Genomic DNA, 22,827 nt, shown 5'->3' with positions numbered 1-22,827 from the left:
TCCTGCAGCCTAAGGCCGGGTAGGGAGGCAAAAGGTCCACTGAAGGCTGTTCAAGAGCCCAGCGTGGTGTATCCTGAGAAGTAAAATGCATGCCTCGGTCACCATCAATAAGGCCCGGAACTCCAAACCCCATCAGGAGGGTCTTGGCGAAGCCCTGCGTAGTGGTTTTAGTATATGTAGAGACACGTGTGACCTGGATTTATAATTTGGGAGTCTGTGGGCCAAGAGATTCCCACGGCTCTTTACCCCAAAGGGGACAGTTTTACACAAGGAAACGTCGCTGCCGCCATGGGCCGGACCAGACAGCCAGACCGATGACAACGGCCTGATTGTCCATGAAAATGTGAAGATGGTGCTAACTGTTGGCCAGAGCATCCAGCGCTAAGGTGACTGCCTGAAGTTCACTCACTGGTGCTGTCTTTTCGTTGAACAGTTTTATCTATGGTTATTGTATTGATTACTGACAAGGAAAGAGTTTTCCTGACATTTTCCTATTTATTTTCCACATGTCAGTCTTTTTTGTTCCTTCACTCCTCAATTACTCTGCTTTCTGTTATTAATTACTTTTTATAGTGTACAAAGTGATCCTTTATCTCTCCTTTTGCTGTACTTTTTTAGTTTTTTTTTAGTGCTGGAGCTTTTTGTGGGGGCAGTGTCGGTGGTTACACTGGGAGTTACAATTAGTATCTTAGCTTTATAATAATCAAGTTTGTATTAACACGGAGATAGTTGCCATAGTATTCAAAAACTCTGCTTTTCCCTAGCTCTGCCACATTTCTTTATTTAATTATGGTGACACATGGCATGTCTGTATATTTGGTGCCCATTAACAGAGATTTATAGTTAATGCTTTATACATTTGTATTTTAAATCATATATGAGAACAAAAAGAGGAGATATAAACCAAAAGTGCAGCAGTACTGGCTTCTGCGTTTACCTGTGTAGTTACCTTGGCCTTTGTGGTTTATTTCTTCATATTGCTTCAAATATGTGCCCAGCATTGTTTCAATTCAGCCTGAAGGACTCCTTTCAGTACTTTCTATAGGGCAAGCTTACTAGCTATGTACTCTCTCAGTTATTGTTTGTCTTGGAATGTCTTTAACTCCCCTTCATTTCCCCCACATATAGAATTCTTGGTTGAAAGGGTATTTTTGTTCATTTGTTCTACGCTTTTAATATGCCATTCCAATGCCACCTGTCCTGTGTGGTTTCTGTAGAGGAATGCGCACAAATCTTACTGACGATTACTTGTATATGAGGAGTTGTTTCTATTGCTGTTTTCAAGGTTCACTCTTTGTCTTTGACTTTTGATGATTTGATCATGATGTGCCTAGGTGGGGATCTCTGATTCTATCCTGCTTGGAGTTTGTAGAACTTACTGGGTGTGTAGATTCATGTCTTTCCTCCGAGTTTGGAGGTTTTCAGGCATCATTTCTTCAAAGATTTCCTGCCCCTTTCTCTCTCTCCTCTGCCTCTGCAACTGTCATTATGTGTACATTGATAAGCTTGCTGATGCATATAAGTCTCATAGGATTTGCTCATTATTCTTCATTCTTTGCTTTTTCTGCTCCTCTTTTCCTTTCCAGAGACTGGATATCTCAACTAACCTTTTAAACTTTGCTGATTCTTTTTCTCCTGTTCAAATTTGCTGTTGGACATCTTTTATTAAATTTTCATTTCACTTACGGTGCTTTTCAGCTGAAGAACTTTTATTTTGTCCCTATTCATAATTTCTATCTCTTTGGGATACATCTTTCTCATTGTTTCCTAGTTCTTTGATCACTGTTTCCTTTCGGTCATTGAGTTTATTGAAGACAGCTGACTAAAAGTGTATTTTTCTAGTAACCCAAATACTGGGCTTCACCTCTGACAGTTTATAGTAATTAATTTTTTCCATGTGAACAGGACACACATTCCTCCCATCCCCTCCAACTTTATGGAAGTACAATTTACAAATAAAATTTGTATATTCAAGGGGAACAATATGATGCTTGATGTATGTACACATTGTTAAATGATTACCACAGTCAAACTAATTTATGCATCTATAACCTCACATAGCTAAAGGTTTTTTGGGGTGGTGCGTGGGATAAAACTAAGATCTACTCTCTCAGCAAGTCTCCAGCATACCATACAACATCTTAAATTAAATCTGCATGCTGTGCATTAGATCCCTAGAATGTATTCATCTTATAACTGATCATTTGTACCCTTTGATGAACCACCCCACAAATAACAAACCTGGAGGCATCATGGTTCCTGATTTCATTATTTGACAAAGGTATAGTAATGAAAACAGTATGGTAGTGGCATAAGAACAGATATATATATAGACCAATGGATCAAAATATGGAGCCCAGAAATAAACCCACACATATATGTTCAACTATTTGACAAGAACTCCAAGAACACACAATGAGGACAGGATAGTCTCTTCAATAAATGCTGCTGGGAACACTGCATATCCACGTGCAATGATACTATACTGGAGCCTTATCTTACACCATATCCCAAAATGAACTCAAAATGGATCAAAGACTTAAACGTAAGGCCTGAATCTGTGAAACTCCTAGAGGAAGAAACAGGGGTAAGCTCCTTGACATAGGTTATGGCAATGATATTTTTTTGAAATGACACCAAAACAAAGGCAACAAAATCAAAAATAAACAAGTGGACGACATCAAACTCAAAAGCTTCTGCACAGCAAAGGAAACAATCAACAAAATGAAAAGGCAACTGACCTATGAAGCAGAAGAAAATATTTGCAAATCATGTTATCTGTTGAGGGGATAATATGCAAAATATAAAAGGAATTCAATCAACTCAACAGCAAAAAACAAACCAAAAAAACATCAACCAATAATTCATAAAAGGGCACACGGTCCGAATAAACATTTTCCCAAAGAAGACATACAACTGGCAAATAGGTATATGAAGAGGTGTTCAACATCACTAACCATCAGGGAAATGCAAATCAAAGCTGCAATTAAGACATCACACCTATTAGGATGGCTATTATCAAAAGGACAAGAGACAGCATGTGTTGGCAAGAGTGTGGTAAAAAGGGAACCCTCGTGCCCTGTTGGTGGGAAAGTAAAATGGTGCAGCCACTGTGGACAACTGCATGGAGGTTCCTCAAAAGACTGAAAGTAGAACTATCAGATCAGCCAGCAATCCCACTCCTGAAAACAGATCCAAAGGAGGTGATTTCTGCTCTGCTCCCTTATGCTCATTGCAGCATTATTCACAATAGCCAAGGAATGGAGACAAGCTAAGTGTTCTGGGCAGATGAAAGGATAAAGAACATATCACAATTATATAAAAGACATATAAAAGAATTCTTCTTAAAAATTCATCAGAGGGCTTCCCTGTGGCACAGTGATTAAGAATCCACCTGCCAACGCAGTGAACATGGGTTCAAGGCCTGGTCCGCGAAGATCCCACACGCTGCGGAGCAACTTAGCCTGTGAGCCACAACTACTGAGCCTGTGCTCTAGAGCCTGTGAGCTGCAACTTCTGAGCCCGCTTGCTACAACTACTGAAGCCCGCAAGTCTAGAGGCCGTGCTGCACAAGAGAAGCCACCGTAATGAGAAGCCCGCGCACCACAACGAAGAGTAGTCCCCGCTCGCCGCACCTAGAGAAAGCCCATGCGCAGCAACGAAGACCTGACACAGCCAAAAATAATAAATCAATAAAAACAAAATAAATAAAGTAATAAAAGTTCATTTGCAAGACTATTCTTACCTTTAGGGGGTGACACAGAGAGGAACAGGAACAGAGACAAGACATGGTAGATTCTCCTTCCTTCAGACGTCTTGTCTCTCTCAGGAAATCTCTACAGGCACAGCTTAATAGTGAGCCAGCTGCAAAGGCAAAATAGGGTTGACAGAGACCCAGAAACTTAGAAAAGGTTACAGAATTTTCAGCCCAGATATTAAACAAATTTTACTTACCTCGCATCTACTTCCTCTTATATATCCTGACAAAGAATGCAAACAGTGTGCCTTGTGACACAAAATAAACACAGAAGTGACTATAACATCAGTAACACCCACTTCCAAAAACACAAGAACAAAACTTAAGACCTTTGTTAGGAAGTGTACTCATGTTTAGATAGTAAATAGGGAACCACTGACAGATTTTAATGAAATTTACATATATCATTAATTTTGATGTAGAAAATTTCATGTACATAATGACTTCTCTTCTTTCTCCCATGGCCACCTAGGAAACTCAGAGATTAGGAAAAAAGCTTCCTTCCCCATATGTTGGTTTAATATCCTAGCCTCAGATATACTCAACACCTCTGCCTGCGCCCCTGATGGAACACCACTCTCAGGTGAGGCAGTTTTTCTACCTGAAGGATTTCAAAATACCCTTAAGATTTGGGAAGAATTGGGAGGTCTAAAGGTAAAATCTGTGCAAACACTATGTAGAAGCAAAAACCTTGTATGACTCAGAAACGTATCTGGAGGGTTGAGTGGGTGTGTGTGAGTGTATGGGTAAAGATTGTTTCGGTTGAACTTTAGGCAAACTGTAAACATAAACTCTACACAGAAACACTTGCCAATCCCCTGTGTCTTTAAACTCATGAGATGAGCTGCCCTGCAGAGGCAGGACCTGGTGTCTTCGGGCAGCTGTGGCAGTTAAAGGGTGTGAGCTCTCAAACCAGACTGCCTGGATAAAAGTTCCAGTTCACTCACAGGCTGTGAGATCTTGGGCTCAGGATTTAATATCTCAAATCCTGTCTTATATAATAATTCTCAATTTCTCCATCAGTAAATGAGGTGAAAAATAGTCCCAACCTCATCGGATTGCTGTACAGATTTAATGAGCTAATACTTTACAAGGGCCTACTTGATGTAGAGCTTGGCACAGAGTAAGTGCAAATTAATGTCTGGATACATCACAAAATGAACACATTCCATGCTCACTGCTGTAGCTGCACAGATCATCTTTTACTCCTTCAAATATGCTATGTTCTCTTTCTTCTAATGGATCTTTGCCCATCTTCATTCCTCTAACTAGACCTTATGCATAGCTTTGGCCAAAACTGACTTTCTAAGCCCTAATCATCCTTAACGTCCCAAATCAGGCTTTTTTTTTTTTTTTTACAAGAAGCCTCTTCTCTGTTAAGACGGGGTTGCACATTTCTTCCTTTGTTATTTTTAAACTAAAGTGAAAATAAAATAACAGAAAATTAATGATTTTAGTCACTTTAAAATGGACAAATCAAATAAAAAGTTTTAAAAATAAAATGTACAAATCAGTTCTTTTAGTACATTCACGATGCTGTGCAGTCATCACCCCTATCTAGTTTCAGAGCATCTTCATCAACTCAAAAAGAAACCCTATACCCAGGAAGCGGTCATACCCCATTCCCTCCTATCCTCAAACACTGGCAACCACTAATCTCCTTTCTGCCACTATGGATTTGCCTAATCTGGACATTTCATAGAAATGGAATCATGCCATATGTGGCATTGTGTGTTTGTGTGTGTGTGTGTGTGTGTGTGTGTGTGTGTGTGATATTTTGTAATTTTTGTTCATGGTAGTTGTTATCTTTTTTCATTATGAACTTTTTCTCATTCTAAAAAAAGATTCACTTCATGCATGATTGTGTATAACGATAGAAGAGAATCTTCCATATTGTATGAGTTTCTTGCCTGACTGAACCCGTTTTGGACTCTCCCTGAAAATGACCTAGACTCCTTGGGTATAATGCCTGTAGCAGTCCAAGAACATACACAAAGATTGTATGCCCTGACCAAAGGATTTTTATCCCAGGAATATAATGTTGATTTGGATTTGTATCCCAGGAATATAATGTTGATTTAACATTAAGAAATCACAGTGTAGGGACTTCCCTGGTGGAGCAGTGGTTAAGAATCCACCCGAAAATGCAGGGGACACAGGTTCGAGCCCTGGTCTGGGAAGATCCCACATGCCACGGAGCAACTAAGCCCGTGCACCACAAATACTGAGCCTGCGCTCTAGAGCCCATGTGCCACAACTACTGAAGACTGCGCGCCTAGAGCCCATGCTTCGCAACAAGAGAGGCCACCGCAATGAGAAGACCGCACACCGCAACGAAGAGTAGCCTGCAGTCACTGCAACTAGAGAAAGCCCGCATGCAGCAACGAAGATCCAAGAGCAGCCAAAAAGAAAGAAAGAAAGAAAGAAAGAAAGAAAATAAATCACAGTGTAGGGACTTCCCTGCTGGAGAAGTGGTTAACAATCCACCCACCAATGCAGGGTACACGGGTCCGAGCCCTGGTCCGGGAAGATCCCACATGCCGCGGAGCAACTAAGCCCGTGTGTCACAACTACTGAGCCAGCGCTCTAGAGTCCTTGAGCCACAAATACTGAGCCAACGTGCCACAACTACTGAAGCCGGCACGCCTAGAGCCTGTGCTCCACAACAAGAGAAGCCACTGCAAGGAGAAGCCCGCATACCGCAAAGAAGAATAGCCCCCGCTCAGTGCAACTAGAGAAAGCCCACACGCAGCAACGAAGACCCAACGCAGAGAAAAATAAAAATAAATAAATTTATATAAAACAAGAAATCACAGTGTAATACCTCTAACAGAATACCAGACAAATCCTCATGATCATCTTAAGAGACATTTATAAAGCCTTTAGCATAATTCAAGAAACTTCCATGATAAGAACTCTCAAAAAACTAGGATTAGAAGGTATCTTCTTCAATGCTCAACATCACTAATTATTATAGAAATGCAAATCAAAACTATAATGAGGTATCACCTCACACCGGTCAGAATGGCCATCATCAAAAAGTTTACAAACAGGGACTTCCCTTGGTGGTCCAATGGTTTAGACTCCACACTCCCAATGCAGGGAGCCCAGGTTCAAACCCTCATCGAGGAACTAGATCCCGCATGCCGCAAGTAAGAGCCCACATGCCACAACTAAAGGACCCCGCATGCCGCAAGTAAGAGCCCACATGCCACAACTAAACGATCCTGCACGCCACATCTAAAAGATCCCACATGTCACAACCAAAGATCCCACATGCCACGACTAAAGATCCTGCGTGCAACAACTAAAAGATCCCACGTGCAATGAAGATCCTGCACGGGGCAACAAAGATCCCATGTGCCCCAACTAAGAACCAGCACAGCCAAATAAATAAAGAAAATAAAATAAAATTTAAGAAAACGTTTACAAACACTAAATGCTGGAGAAAGTGTGGAGCAAAAGGAACCCTTCTACACTGTTGGTGGGAAATTAAATTGGTGCAGCCACTATGGAAAACAGTGTGGAGGTTCCTTCAAAACCTAAAACTGGAGTTGCCATATGATCCAGCAATTCCACTCCTGGGCATATATCCAGAGAAAACTCTAATTCAAAAAGATAAATGCACTGCAATATTCACAGCAGCACTATTTATGACAGCCAAGACATGGAAGAAACCTAAATGTCTATCGACAGATGAATGGATAAAGAAAACGTGGTACATATATACAATGGAATACCACTCAGCCATAAAGAATAATGAAATAATGCCATTTGCAGCAACATCGGTGGACCTCGAGATTATTATACTAAGTGAAGTATGTCAGACAGAGAAAGACAAGTATCATATGATATCACTTACATGTGGAATCTAATACAAAACGATACAAATGAACTTATTGATATTTACAAAACAGAAACAGACTCACAGACATAGAAAACAAACTTATGGTTACCAAAGGGGAAAGGGGGTGGGGAAGGGATAAATTAGGAGTTTGGGATTTGCAGATATAAACTACTATACATAAAATATGTAAACAACAAGGTCCTGCTGCATAGCACAGGAAGCTATATTCAATATCCTGTTGTTAACCATAATGGAAAAGAATATGCAAAAGAATGTGTGTGTTTGTGTATATATATATATGTATATATGAATATATATATATTTATATATATGACTGAATCCCTTTGCTGTACACCAGAAACTAACATAACATTGTAAATCAACTGCACTTCAATAAAAATATATTAAAAAATGAAACGCAGCTATGAAGCCATAAAAAAGGTACAAACTCTTAGTTATAAAATAAATGTCATGGGGATGTAATGTACAGCGTGATGACTACAGTTAATAATACTATATTGTATATTTGAAAGTTGCTAAGACAAAACCCTCTTCGGTTTGCTCTTAATAAGAGTTTATAATAGGTTTTTCCTTACCTTCTAAGTAATCTCCGTAGAAAGCAGAGATTCTGTGTCTTAGCAGAATAAATTCCTGTGCTTCTTGTTGATTTATCATGTCCTTTATTTGTAAGATAAATGAGTCTTCTTACTTCTAAAAGAGAGAAGGCTGTTTTTAATCACATTACTTCCAATATTTACTTTTGAAATCTTATATTAGTACTCTGGTTAAATAGGTGGCCAAATAGTTTCTTAGTGACCCATGATTCTATTTAGCCAAGTGTACAAATCTTTTGCCATTTCTAACAACTTGTGATATTGGGTCTTTCCAAATTCAAATCCTAAATGAAATCTTCTTGACCTCATACGGACACTGATATTTCCAAGAGAGCCTGCGGAAAATCCAGAGTTTGTTCTTTCACCTTGTAAATGAGAGATGTTACAATAAGTAGCTTTATTTGATAAGTTGAGTTGCACAGGAAGCACTGCCAAATATAAAGAGATGCTTAACCTTCTCTAGTTTATATTTCTATGGGTAAAATGTTATTAATACAAATACTTCAGAAATTGTATTGATTCCTATAAATGTCAGTGCCCTTGCTGTCCATGACGTATCTTGGTGCTGCTTTGCCTTAGAATTAGACAACATCAGCATAATGTTATCAGCTGTCATGCCAGTTAGTGTCTTAAAATGTTGTATGCCACAGAAACAACCAACTGTCCTTGGCAATTGCATCATTTTTGTGATGAACTTTCATCACGTCTTTTACTATGGCCATTTTCACTCTTTTGTCATCCACACTTGTTTTAGTTTGATGCCTCCCTGAAAGCTCTTGCAATCAGCTACAGGCCAGAGTAATTATCTTCAACAAAATGGGACTATCTTGGAGTCCCACAGAAAGGACTATGCCAGGTACTCTTGAGGCACACAACTCCTAATGGCATTGCTTAAATAACTTTGAGACCGTACCACCGGCCTGAGTCAGGATTTCCAGAATTCTCCTGGAGAAGCTGATAAGTTCATGAGATGGCTAACCCAAGATCAAGCAGAACAAGAATTACATAGGGCTGAATGAATTCGTCAAGGACGATTATGGCTTTTGCTTGGACTACTGCTGATGCTTTAATGTTCCGTTTTCTGCATATAAAGAACTGCCTACTTTTCTAACTTCAGCTATCTACAATTCATAACAGTTTAGTAGATCATACTTCTGTAAGCAGAAATGAAGCATTTATCTTTTTTTGCCTGCCTGATCACTCTAGAATTTGAATATTCTTACTAAGTATTCTTATTTTCACAGTAATACAATGAACTGCTTAGGTTCAATAAGAATCCTTCCTCCTGGGAACAGAACATAATTGATTTGACTATATGACCAAAGCTCTGAGCGGACTATCATGTTTTGAAAGAATACAGTGTTTTTAAAAACAGTGATGGATTGATTGACTTGGCTGCACCAGGTCTTAGTTGCGGCACGAGGGATCTTCGTTGCGGCATGCGGGAACTTCAGCTGTGGCATGTGGGGTCTTTTAGTCACGGCATGTGGGATCCTTAGTTGTGGCATGCAAACTCGTAGTTGTGGCATGTGGGATCTAGTTCCCTGACCAGGGATCAAACCCGGGCCCCCTGCATTCAGAGCACAGAGTCTTAGCCACTGGACCACCAGGGAAGTCCCAGACTATCATAGTTGAGAACAATATATATAATCAGATATGACCAGATAGTTTTAAGGAACTAAAGGTGACTTTATGGAGCCAATGCTTACGAAGTCTTCTTGGGAAAATGGGCCTGGCACCTGGTTTACAGCTTTCTCAGCCTTACAGGTGAGCGGGAGAGGTCACCTCATGGCAGGCCTAGGAAACTTAGGATATTTTGGGGGCCTTCAAGAAGAGATTAATTTACCCAGATCTATAGGTACTGCAGGGGAATTGTGGTGGTGAGATTTTGGCTTGGATTCCTAGCTTTGCGAGGCTTTTAAAACTCCAATCGAAGTGAGACTCCTTATGAAAAGTTCCAGCAGAGTAAACTAAAAATGGCCTATGTGGTCAATTATCATTCTTGCTGCAATCGTGCAAATAAGCAAGCCAAATCTAATAAGACCAGACACTCTATAAGCAAGAATAATCTTACTTTGATTATCTTTGATCAAAAGGGAGGTGACGGGGCTTCCCTGGTGGTGCAGTGATTGAGAGTCTGCCTGCCGATGCAGGGGACATGGGTTCGTGCCCTGGTCCGGGAGGAACCCACATGCCGCGGAGCGGCCCGGAGCGTGTGCTCCGCAACGGCAGAGGCCACAACAGTGAGAGGCCCGTGTACCGCAAAAAAAAAAAAAAAAAAAAAAAAAAAAGGAAGTGACGGTTGAGTGAAATTTTATATTTCAATAGAAAATGCACCCTTGTGAGGGGTGAGATTCTGGTCCTGTTCATTACCTTTCAGCTAGTTTGCACTTCTTCGTAAACTACATGGTTGTGTTACCTACATGTAACTTGGACTAGCTCCTGCTATCTCACACATTTTGTCAGTCCTTACCAAATTCTCAATTCTTCCAATTTCCTTCAACATCTGGCTGCAACTCTTCAAACTAATGTTTCCAATTTTTCTCCAACCCTCCTGATTTGACATCGCTGAGAACTCAAAGCTGACCACCCAGATTCTTACTGGATCCTTAGGTTTTCTTCTAACTGGCTTTGTTTCACAGGATCTAAAGAAGCCCCGTGAGCTGAAGTTGGACAACTTGATGTAAACTTCAAAGGACTCTTCCCTGCAGCAGATCATGTATGATCCTCATGCCTGGAACTGCTGCCGTGTGGGCCACTCGGGAAATTCACTTTATCTTCCATGCTCTGCTCCACGAAATAATCATGACTGTGGATGATCTTACCAAAACCTAGCTGATGTCTATGCCATCAGAAAACATCCACTGTAAACTAGGAAATCCATCAGATTGCCACTGCCATCCTCACTCCACCATCTAAACATGCTTCAAGCCCAGCATCTTCAATGGGCTGTCCTTCTGGACTCAGAAACTGGCTTCAGATAGTCCACTACAAACATTAATCTTTCTTTTCCTTTTCTTAGAAACCCTCCTCATTAAATGCCTCATGCCTTGCATGATCCAGCAAATATCCTCTACTACCAAGCATCAGCAGATGGCTCAGTTGTTCCTTAATGAACAAAAGGTGACTGAATGAGAAATGGACTTATATCGTTCACAGGAAAAAAGAATGCCTCTTCTTGACTTGCACAAGAAGGGGAACTCAAAGTAACTCCCTTCTTAACCAAACTTGAGGCCATTCTGAGTCCTCTCCTTCACTAGGCCTCAAGCTTGATCCTATCTTTGGCCTGCCAAGCCCAGTTTGAGCAAAAATCCTCCTAGGCCAGTTTAGCAAGAATCCCCCCCTCCTTCGTATCTAAGTTCTTCATCCCTCCTCTTGAGGTCTAATCAAGTTCCACCCCCCAGCCTCCCTTCATCCTTGTGTTAGTCAGGGTTCTCCACAGAAACAGGACCAGTAAGAAACGGACAGGCATATAGATAGCTTATCTATCTATATCTACAGATCAATATCAATGGTAGGTATATATATCTAGATATCTATGTCAGATATCTAATATCTATATATTTATAGATATATCTTTACATTAATGCTATTTCTCTGTTATATAGAGATATAGATGTTGATATAGATATAGATATAGATGAGGAGATTTATTATAGTAATTGGCTCATGAGATTATGGAGGCTGAGAAGTCCTACAATCTGCTGTCTGTAAGCTGGAAAACCTAGAAAGCCAGTGGTAAAAACCACTCTAAGTCTGAAGGCCTGACAAACAGGAAAGTCCCAGATCAAGATTGAAGGCCCAAGAATCAGGGGGCTGATGCTGCAAATCCTGGTCCAAGTCCAAAGGTCCAAGACTAGGAGTAGTGATGTCTAAGAGCAGAATAATATGGATGTCCCAGCTCAAGCAAAGAGAAAACTCATCCTTCCACTGCCTTTTTGTTCTATTCAGGCCCTCAAGAGATTGTGATAATGCCCACTTGCACTGATGAAGGCAATTTTCTTTACTAAGTCTGCCAATTCACATGCTAATCTCTTCCGGAATCCTGCTCACAGACACACCAAGAAATGTTTTACCAACAATCTGGGCATCTTTTACTCAAACCAAATAGACACCTAAAATTAACCAACACAATACCTAAGTTCCTCTCAGTAATCTGCCATTCACTAACTCCCTCACCCTCCCTGTTGGCCATAAGTTGTCATCTGTCTCTATTGTATGTGGAGTTGAGTTTATTTTCCCTATTGCAATAGTCCCTAGCCCCTATCACAATGGTCCTGAAAAAAGCCTTCCTTGCCTTAAACTCCATATGGCATACTTTTTTATTGACAATATTGATGTTACTATGTTCCTCTGAGTGAGAGAATGTGTATCAGGATCATTGCTGTGAGCTAGGTAATGTGTCTGCATATTCACGTGAGATACTGTGAGAATGTGAGTCCATATGAGCGAATTTCTTCTGTGAGCTTATGTTGGAGCTATACGGTGGATGTGAGCATATCTGTGTGTGCATCTATACGTAAGCATGTTCCTGATTTCAAGAATGTGCATGTGCAAGTGAAAGTGTGAGTGACAGCATCGGGAAGCATCTGAGTGTTTATATTTGGGTCCCCATGTGAGTAAACTTATGAGTATGGTCATGAAATTAACTGAATATATCAGCATGTTTGTGTGAAGCTGTGAATGTGTAAGTGGATGCATGTGAACGTATGTTTTTTAATTTCAATTTGTAGGCAAATCTGAGCCTGTTTAGGGAGTATGCAAACATGTGACTCTGTTTAAGCATATCTCTGTGTGACATTATAAGTGTGAACATGTTCATGGGTGAGAGTGTTTTCTTAGGTGCAAATTTGTGTTTAAAATTAATATTTAAGTGTGTTCACTTGTATGAATGAATTTTTAAGCACGTGAAGGCAAGTTAGCATAATTCTGAGTCGTTGGGGGTAAATGTGTTTTTTGTGTGTTCTTGTTTATGTGTGAATATATTTGAATAAGGGAGCATGTATAAGGAAATGCATGTAATGGTTTTTTAAGCGAACGAATGAAATCGTGAGCTTCTTGCTGAGTGTGAGCATGTTCCTGTGCAATTCAATATGTAAGCATGTTACTGTTTGTGACAAGGATATTTTATATGGGTAAGGGAATGGGTATGTGCATGTGTAAATGAAATGAGTGTACCTGGAGTGTGAGTGAACTTGTAACCATGTTTATGTTTTAAGTGCATGATTGATGATGATAATCTGAATGAGGTGGGGCTACTGTGTGTGTGTGAACTGTGAGCCACCAAGTGTGAATGTATGTTAGTATGTGTGAGTACATTTGCCAGTATATGTGTTTGAGTGAGTTATCTGTAAGCATGATAATGTGAGTGAACAAATGAGCATGTACGTGAGCTTGTGCATTTGTGAGAGTAAATATGCGGCCCTGTAATCTCAAACTGTGCTAGTATCTCAGTCTCTGAGGACTGCTTTAAATGTATGTTCAAGCGTACCCTTGAAATTGCAGCCATATGCATGGGGGTTAGCATGTTTGTATGAGTAAGTGAACGTGTATCAGGTTCACTGTGGTGAGCTAGTTCACAGGTGAGTATATTTGTGTAAGTGAAACCTGAATAAACATGAGTGGAAGTGCATGTGAGTGTATTTGCTTCTTTGAGTAGATATTCTGAGCTTCATGGAGGATGTGAGCGTGTTTGTATGTGAATACCTATGTGAACATGTTCCTGATTTTAAGAGTGAAAATGTGCATGTGTAAGTGAATGTGTGAGTGGGAACTCCTGAATGTATGCATTTGTGTCCCTGTGTGAATGAATCTCTTGGCATGGTCATGTGATTGAGTGTTTGAGCACGTTCGTGTGAAGGAGTGAATGTCAGTATGTATGTGTGAATGTATGTGTGTCTGTGAGTGGGAGTGAATTGGTGGGCAAGTTTGAGAATGCCTCAGTGTTTAAGTGTTTTGTGAGTGAGTGAATGTGTGAATGTATGTGTGTCTGTGAGTGGGAGTGAATTGGTGGGCAAGTTTGAGAATGCCTCAGTGTTTAAGTGTTTTGTGAGTGAGCGAATGTGTGAGTGTATGTATGTGAGCACATCTGTCTGTGACAGTGTGTAGGTGAGCCTGTTTGTGGGTGAGAGTGGTCTCTTGGATCTACATTGGCACGCTTAAAGTGAACACTTTTGTATGCTCACCTGTATAAATGAACTTGTAAGCCTGCGAATCATGTTACCATATTCATGTATAGTGGATGAGCAAGTATGTTTTCTTGTGACCTTGTTAATATGTGACTACAGTAGTTGCAGACTATTCATGGGGGACTGATTCCAGCAGCCACCAAGGATACCAAAATCTGAGAGTGTCCAAGTCCCATAGTCAGCCCTCTCTATCCCTGTAGTCTGCATTCGCGGACTCAACCGACTGTGGATCATAAACATAGCACGTGATATGCAGCTGGTTAAATCTGTGAAAGCAAAACCCATTGATACAGAGGGCTAGCCATAAATTTATTGAAAAAAATCTGCATATAAGTGGACCCACACAGGTGACACTCTTGTTGTTCAAGGGTCAGCTGTATATTCGAATGAGGTCATTCATGCCCATATGTGTGAGTCAATGTAAGGGTTTTTATATAAATGAGTGAATTTGTGAGCTTCTAAGTCAGTGTGAGCATGTTTGTGTGCAATTGTATTTGTGACTATGTTAATGTTTATGACCAAAAATGTGCATGAGTAAATGAATGTGTAGGTTTGTGCATACACACACAATGAGCATGTCTGGAATGTGAGCGAATTTGTAATCACTCTTGTGTGTATAAGTGAATGTGTGCATTTGCTCACAAGTGTGACGTGGGAAATTTTGGGTAGGTATATGAATGCCTGAGTGTCTGAAGGGGAATATATGTGCATATGTGTATATGTGTACGTAAATGTGTCACTACACGTGTTTGAGTAGTGAAATTTGAGCATGTTAATATTAGTGAATTAATGTTTGAAAGTATGCATATATCTGAGTTCGTCCACTCACAACACTGAATATATGAACATGTAGATCTGAGACAATATTTGTGTTGATGTACATGTTCGTGCGTGTTCAAGTGCATTTTTTTTTCTTTTGCGGTACGTGGGCCTCTCACTCTTGTGGCCTCTCCTGCTGCGTAGCACAGGCTCTGGACACGCAGGCTCAGCGGCCATGGCTCAGGGGCCCAGCCACTCCGCGCCATGTGGGATCTTCCCGGACCGGGACACGAACCCGTGTAATTGAGTGAATTTGTGAGCTTGGTGTGACCATATTTGTGTGCAAGTGAATATATGAGCTTGTTACTCTTAGTGACAATAATAATGTGCATGCGTGAATGGGTGTTTATAACTGCAATGAGCATATCTGCAAGTGAGTTAATTTGTACTCACTTTCGTGAGTGAATGAATACGTAATTCAGCTCATGAGAGTGAGTGAGGTGTGGGATACTTTTTGTGAGTGTGTGAAAGTATGAACATTTGGGTGTGAATGTACGTTCGTTACCATGTGTATGGATGAGGGTAAGTTGTCACTATATGCTTTTGCATAGTGAATGCAAGTGGTAATGTGAGTGAATGTGTAACCACGTGCTTCTATGTGAGCATCTATCTTCTTTAGAGTGAATATGGAACCTGTACATCTGTGTATGCTGACATGTTTGTGTGTTCAACTGTATGTTTAAATTTGTGACCATGTGTACAGCTGTTATCATGTTTCTCTGAGTTAGTGAATATGTATAGTTTATTACTGTGAGTTGAATCGTTCAGTGTATTTCTGCGAGTGAAATACGAACATGAGTGTAAGTGCATGTGAGTGTATATTCTTCTGTGAGTGACTACTGGACCTTCACCTAGAAGTGAGCACACTTATGTGTAAGTGTCCATGGGAGCACGTTCCTGATTTTCACAATATTAATGTGCATGTATAAGTGAATGTGTTCGTGGGAGCATCTTAGTATATATGTTTGAGTCCCCGTGTGAATGAATTTGTGGGTACGCTCATGTGATTGAGTGGCCGTTTGAGTAGGTTTGTGCAAAGGAGTGAATGTGTCGGTATGCATGAATGTTTCTATGTCTTTGAATGTGAGCAACTTTGTGGGCATATTTGAATGAGTATTTGAGTATGTTTTGTGAGTGACTGTGTGAGCATGTTTATGTACGCAAGCATGTCTTCTATGACGGTTTAAGTGTGAGCCGGCTCATGGGTGATTGTGTTCTTAAGTGTAAATTTGTGTTTACAAAGTGAATATTTGTGTTCCCATCTCTACGCGTCCATTTGTTAGCATGTGCAATCCTATTAGCATATTAGTGGGTATGAGCAGGTGGTTTTCATGTGATCTTGATAACGTACAACTATATTTGAATAACCTACTCTGAGAGCATGTGTGAGTGAATGGGATTTTATGTAACTGAGCGAATGGGTGAGATTCTTAGTGTACGTTCTTGAGCAAGTGAGTCTGTAAGCATGCTGTGTTTGTGACAATGATAATTTGCATGGAAAAGTGAATGTGTGAGTGTGTGCAGATACATGCAATGAATGTGTCTAGAATGTGAGGGAATTTGTAATCACTTTCGTGTGTATAAGTGAGTATGTGATTATGCTTATGCGAGTGTGGTACGAGCTACTTTGTGGGAATGTTTGAGGATCTGAGTGTGCATATGTTAGTATGGGTATGTGTGTGAGCCAGTTTGTATGTGCATTTGAGTGAGTGAACTATAAGCATGTAAACAGGACGAGGGAATGTTTGAGCGTGTGAACATATGTAAGCATGTACACTCGTGAGAATGAATGTGTAAACTTATACATGTGACAGTGTGTTAGGATGGCATTTGAAAGTTGACATATGTGTGTTTTAAAGTGTATGTTTCATAGTGGATGTGAGCATGTTTTTGTGTGAGGGTTCTTACAAGCATGATCCTGATCTTCTCAATGTTAATCTGCATGTGTAAGTGAATGTCTCAGTGGGAGCCTCTGTGTGAATGAATGTGGGCATGGTCATGTGGCTGAGTGAATGTCACCATGTTGTGTGACTGAATGTGTCAGTCTGTGTGTGTGAATGCATGTCTTTGAATATGAGTGACTTTGTGGGCATATTTCAATGCGTGAATGCTTAAACTTTTTGCTGAGTGATGAATGTGTGAGTGTGTGTATATACGTATGTCTCTGTGTAAGTGTATGTGTGAGCCTGCTCATGCTCCTTCATTGTGAGCAAGCATTTTTCAAGTGATGTTTCGTTGCACTCATTGTATGTATGGATGGTGAGCATGTCCAGACACGTTAGCATGTTTCTGTGTAGTGACTATATGGTGGGTTTCTTTTTTATCTTGTTTATGTGGGAGTACATCTGAGTCAGGTCATGTGTGAAAGTGTGTTGTAAGGGAAAGTGTTTTACGTGTTGTAAGATTTTGTGAGATTCTTGGTGACTGTAAGAAGATTTCTGTGCAAGTGAATGTATAAGCATGTTTCCGTTTGAGACAATGAGAATTTGCATAAAATTGAAAGTGAATGTGTGATTGTGGAACTCTAAACCTAATATGTATGGCGTATGAATGAATTTTTTATCATATTCATCTGTGTGAATGTGTGGTAATACTTCTGTGACTCACTGAGTTGTCGGCATGATTGTGTGAGTGAAGGGAAGTGTGTGTGTGAGTGCGAATGTATGCATGTTTACGTATGTGAGGAACTCGTCAGGATGTTCACTGCAAGAAGTGAACTATACTCATCTTAATGTTGGTCAGCCAGTGTGTGATCCTGTGCGTATATGTGAGGATGCACATTTTTGAAAGTGATTATGTGAATGTGTACGTGTCTTGGAGTATGATCACGGAAGAATATTTGAGTGGTCAAGTAAATGTTTGTTGGTGTTCATGTGTATGCATTACCTTGTGACCATATGCTTGGATGAAAGCATGTTCACGGGCGTGTATGAATGTATTTTATGCTCATATTCATGCATGTATACTGTGTGGGTGAAATGTGAGCGCATGACTTGAGTTCATGTGAGCGTATGGATTAATGAATGCGTGAGCTTTGTGGTGAGCACGAGCATATTTGTGTGCAAGGGCGTACGTGAGCATGTTCCTGATGGTGAGCATGTTAATGTGGGTAGCTAAATGGGAGCACTGGAGAGTATATTTTTGGGTATCCCTGTGAGAGAAACGGTAATCATGGTATGCGACTGAGTGAAGGTGTCAGCTCATTTTTATGGAGTGAATGTATCAGTGTGTTTGTATGAGCAGCTCTGAGTATGTACATCAGTGAAATTGTGAGCATGTTCAAGTGAGGGAGTCAATGTCTGACCACGCTCATGGAAATGACTGAAGTTGTGAGCATACCTGAGTAAACGTGCGAGCATATGGTGCGAATGTGAATGAGTAGTATTGAGTTTTTAGTCAGTATGTTCATTTGGATGAGTCAACACTACGTGTGTTAATGCAATTGTGTGTCTATAGGTGACGATGCACACTGTGAGCATGAATACATGAACTTTTACACGTCTTCAAGTGTGATTATATTTGAAATGTTTGAATTTATTGAAAAAGCATTTGTGTGTGCATGTGAATGTGCGAGCATGTTCATGAATGATAGCATATTCATGTAGGTGTGACGGCTTATTGTGTTTATTTATGTGAGCTTGTTAAAGTGTGAGTACACTGTATGAGTGGAATGTGAGCATGGGAGTATGTTTATGAGTTTATGTGAGTGAATGCTGGGGCTTCGTGACGAGTGTGACCATGTTTACGTGCAAGTGTATATGTAGGTTCCTGATTGTGAGCATGTTCAGGTGCATGAAAAGTGAATGGGTGTGTTGGGAAATGAATATAGGTCTCTATGTGCATGAAACGGTCAGCATGCTCATGTGGTTGAATGACTGCTTGAGTAGGTTTATGTGCAGTGAATGTGTCAGTGTGTGTATGTGTGCATCTGAGAGTGTTTATGTATGAGGGAATTCATCAGCATGTTCTTAGGAGTTCATGTGTGAAAGCGTCTTGTTACTAGGTGAGTGTACGTTACTGGGTATATGCAAGCCTTTCCACGGCTGAGAGTGCCTTATTGTGAAGGAGTCTGTATATTTAAGTGAATATTTTGTGTGTACTCATCTGTATGAGTGAATTGGTGAGCATCTGAGTGCATGTCAGCATATTCTTATGTGATGATTGTGTATGTGTGTTTTTGTGTGATATGTGAATGTAAGTATACTTGTATAAGGGAATGTATGGAAGTATGTGTGTGAGTGTACTTTTTTCTGAGTTTGAGATAACTTGTGAGCTTCTTGGGAGGTGTGAGCATGTTTGTTTTGACGTGCCTACGTGAGTTAATTCCTGTTTGTGACAATATGGGTAAGTGAATGTGTGATTGTTTGCACATAAATGTAATGAGTATGTTGTGACAGCACTGTGGCAATGGCGACCTACAAGAATGTCCTGGGCTTCCCTGGTGGCACAGTGGTTGAGCGTCTGCCTGCCGATGCAGGGGACACGGGTTCGTGCCCCAGTCCGGAGAGATCCCACATGCCGCGGAGCGGCTGGGCCCGTGAGCCATGGCCGCTGAGCCTGCACGTCCGGAGCCTGTGCTCCGCAACGGGAGAGGCCACAACAGTGAGAGGCCCGCGAACCGAAAAAAAAAAAAAAAGAATCCGCCTGCCAATGGAGGGGACACGGGTTTGAACCCTGGTCCGGGAAGATCCCGCATGCCACGGAGCAACTAAGCCGTGCGCCACAACTACTGAGCCTGAGCTCGAGAGCCCGCGAACCACAACTACTGAGCCCACATGCGGCAACTACTGAAGCCCGGGCACCTAGAGCCCGTGCCCCACAACAAGAGAAGCCACCGCAGTGAGAAGCCCGTGTACCTCAACGAAGAGAAGCCCCCACTCGCGGGAACTAGAGAAAACCCGCACGCAGCAACGAACACACAACACAGACAAAAGTAAAAAAAAAAAAAAAAAAAAAAACATGTAATGGACTGAATTCTGTTCCCCCCAAATTCGTATGTTGAAGCCCTAACCCCACTGTGACTATATTTGGAGATATGGCCTTAAGGTTAAACGAGGTCATAAGCTTGGAGGTCTAATCCAATAGGGGGGTATCCCTATAAAAAGAGGAACAGACGCCACAGAGCTCTCTCTCTCCCCACACTGAACAAAGTAAAGGCCATGTGAGGACACAGTGAGAAGCCAGCTGTCTGCCAAGGACAAAGGTCTCACCAGGGTATAAATTCTTTTAGCAAATTCTAGACTTCCAACTGGATTGAATTGTGGACCTTTGTATCAATTTAAATTGTTTCCTCCCTCTGCATTCAAGTTTTCTGATTTCTTTCTCTCTGATTCTTTTTGCTTGTTTGTTTGTCACTGGATGTACTTTGTGTGTGTGGGTGAGGGTGTGTCCTCTCTAATCTGCTCATATTTATAGATTTCTTCCTTCAGAGAGCATCAAACCAGTTTCATTAGGGATAGAAGCCACCCCTATGGCAATGGTTGCTTAATAAGTCTTAAGGACTCTGGCTTAAGTTGGGGTTAATTTCATCACTGTGTCACAAAAGTGCCATGGTTGCTTTTCCCTATCATTAGGATGATCAGGATTTTTACTGCAACAGAGGCATACGCAAAGGAGTGGCACAGCAGAAGATTGCTGGGCCCCCAAGCCAGAGGTGGGTGGACTGAAACCATCTTCTCCTATGGTGCTGCCACTTGCGCTGCATGGAATTATTATTATTATTATTTTGTCTTTTCTCTCTATACAAATTCCCTCAGAATATTTTAGATTTCTAGCAGGGCAAATTTACAGCTGTGGGTTTTATCTCCATTTAATCATGAGTGGTCCAGACCTTTTCGGTGCTTATGGGGACAGGTTCGGAGGCACACTGACCCACCTCTTGGGCAGCCCAGGAGAGGAGGACATCGCAGGCCATGCAGGACACGTGGGGGTTGCATTCTGGAACAGCGTGAACCAGAAGGCTCTGTGGGAGGTGGGCTTTGCAGTACTAAGAGGGTGAGGTACGCCCTGGTGCCTAAGCAAGGATGTGATTGGCTTGTTTGAATCGTTCTGCTGGCTGACAAGGAAACACTATTCAGGGGTAAGAAGCAGGAATGCATCCGGTGCATTTAATAAGAAGGGTTGTTGCTAGAGGACCCTATCTGGCGGAGCAGAGTGGGGAGCGGAATCTGGGATTAGGCCGTTCGAGGCCCTCCCAGTTTTACCAGCCGTCAACTCAGCACGGAATACTAACTTTAGCCCTCACCGCACCATCACCCCCTCCCCCCGCGCACTCACACACAGGGGCCAGTATACCTGGCTGAGGAGAACTCAGGCCCTGGAGACGGAGGGGTGGACCCTGGGGCGGTAGATCCCCGACCCCCGCCATTTCAGCGCTATTAGGTACCACAGCAACACAGGGGCTGAAACAAGGGGGCTCCATCGCAGCTGCACGTGCCCAGCCCCACCACCAACTCCTCTACGGACTGGCCAGCAGGCAGCGCGCGTGGGCAGCGGTTCAGAAGCCCAGGCCCACGTCTGCTCCAGCCGCCTCCTTCTAAGAGGTCGCCCACTCACCCTCTGCCCGCCCAGCTCACGGCAGCCTGGCGACCCCGCTCACCAATCAAAGAAGTCCAGAACGACGTCAGGAACATCAGGCGAGGAGAGGTCAGAAGCCAAAGTGGAATTTCCAGCTGGGATTGGGGTCGTCGCCCGCCAAGGGCCGGGTCCTGATGAGGAGTTAGGCGCACAGCGGCCCGCCGCATGTCGGGACGCCATAGCTCCGACCGTCCGAGGAAGCTCGAGAACGCTGCGGAGCGGGAGGCCGACAGACGACGGGGGGCGAGGGATAACCAAGAGGAGCGGGGCGAGGAGGTCGTGCTTCTGCAAAGAGCCGCCTGTAAGGTGCGAACATCGAGGCCAAGGGGAACGCGGAGGGTGCGGGTCGACCAGCGGCCCTGAGCCAGGGAGCGGCAAGAAGAGCAGCAGCCCAGCAACTTCACTCCACGCAGCACCCCGACCACAAACCCAGCCGCTGCAGACAGCTCGGGGTCGGACGCACTGCTGGCGGCCGCTGGGCGGGCCTGAGGCCCGGCGCACAACTGGCTCCGCCCACCCCATGGCAAGCGAGCTTCGCCAATCAGGCAGGCGCCGGGAGACTTTCAACGAGCTGCACGGTCCCGCCTCCTACCACAGCCTGTGTGCCTGCCGCCCAGCCCTCTGCTCCTTCTGGCGTCTGCAGTCATTCCCGGGTCAGCCGCAGTTCCAGCTCCCTGGCAGCTGGAGAGCTGGGCCGGGGGTCGGCGGCGTGGGGCACCCCGCCCTGCACCTCCCCTCTGCAAAAACGCAAAATGTGCTTTTCACTTGGAACAGCGTATCCCCAAGAGTTTGCTTTTTGTGGTGAAAGTAGTAATTTGACCACCCGGGCTCAATCTGCGTTTTGAAAATACTGGACACCTTTGAGGAATCAGGACCTAGTTGACTGGTGGTCATTCCCTGACCCTCGGGCCTCCAGTGAACCAGACTGCCTGTCCTCTGGAAGGCATAGAGGAGGTTCAACCAGTGCGTCTTGTGACACGGTTCTGGCCCATCATCAGGACCGAAATTGGGCTCCAGGAGCCCCCC

General features: G+C 42.5%; 1 long non-coding RNA gene across 1 annotated transcript; it reads right to left on the bottom strand.

Annotated features, from left to right (window-relative positions):
- Positions 1-3,745: 3,745 nt before the first annotated feature.
- LOC307069419 lies at positions 3,746-21,921 on the bottom strand. Its single transcript, XR_013811494.1, has 3 exons — positions 21,824-21,921; positions 8,201-8,315; positions 3,746-3,864 (listed from the first exon to the last, which is right to left on the bottom strand). It is a non-coding gene; the product is annotated as an uncharacterized lncRNA (long non-coding RNA).
- Between the last annotated feature and the right edge of the window lie 906 nt (positions 21,922-22,827).

Source organism: Hyperoodon ampullatus, assembly GCF_949752795.1.
Source record: "Hyperoodon ampullatus genome assembly, chromosome: X".
Classification (NCBI taxonomy): Eukaryota; Metazoa; Chordata; class Mammalia; order Artiodactyla; family Ziphiidae; genus Hyperoodon; species Hyperoodon ampullatus.
This window is presented reverse-complemented; position numbering and strand designations above follow the sequence as displayed.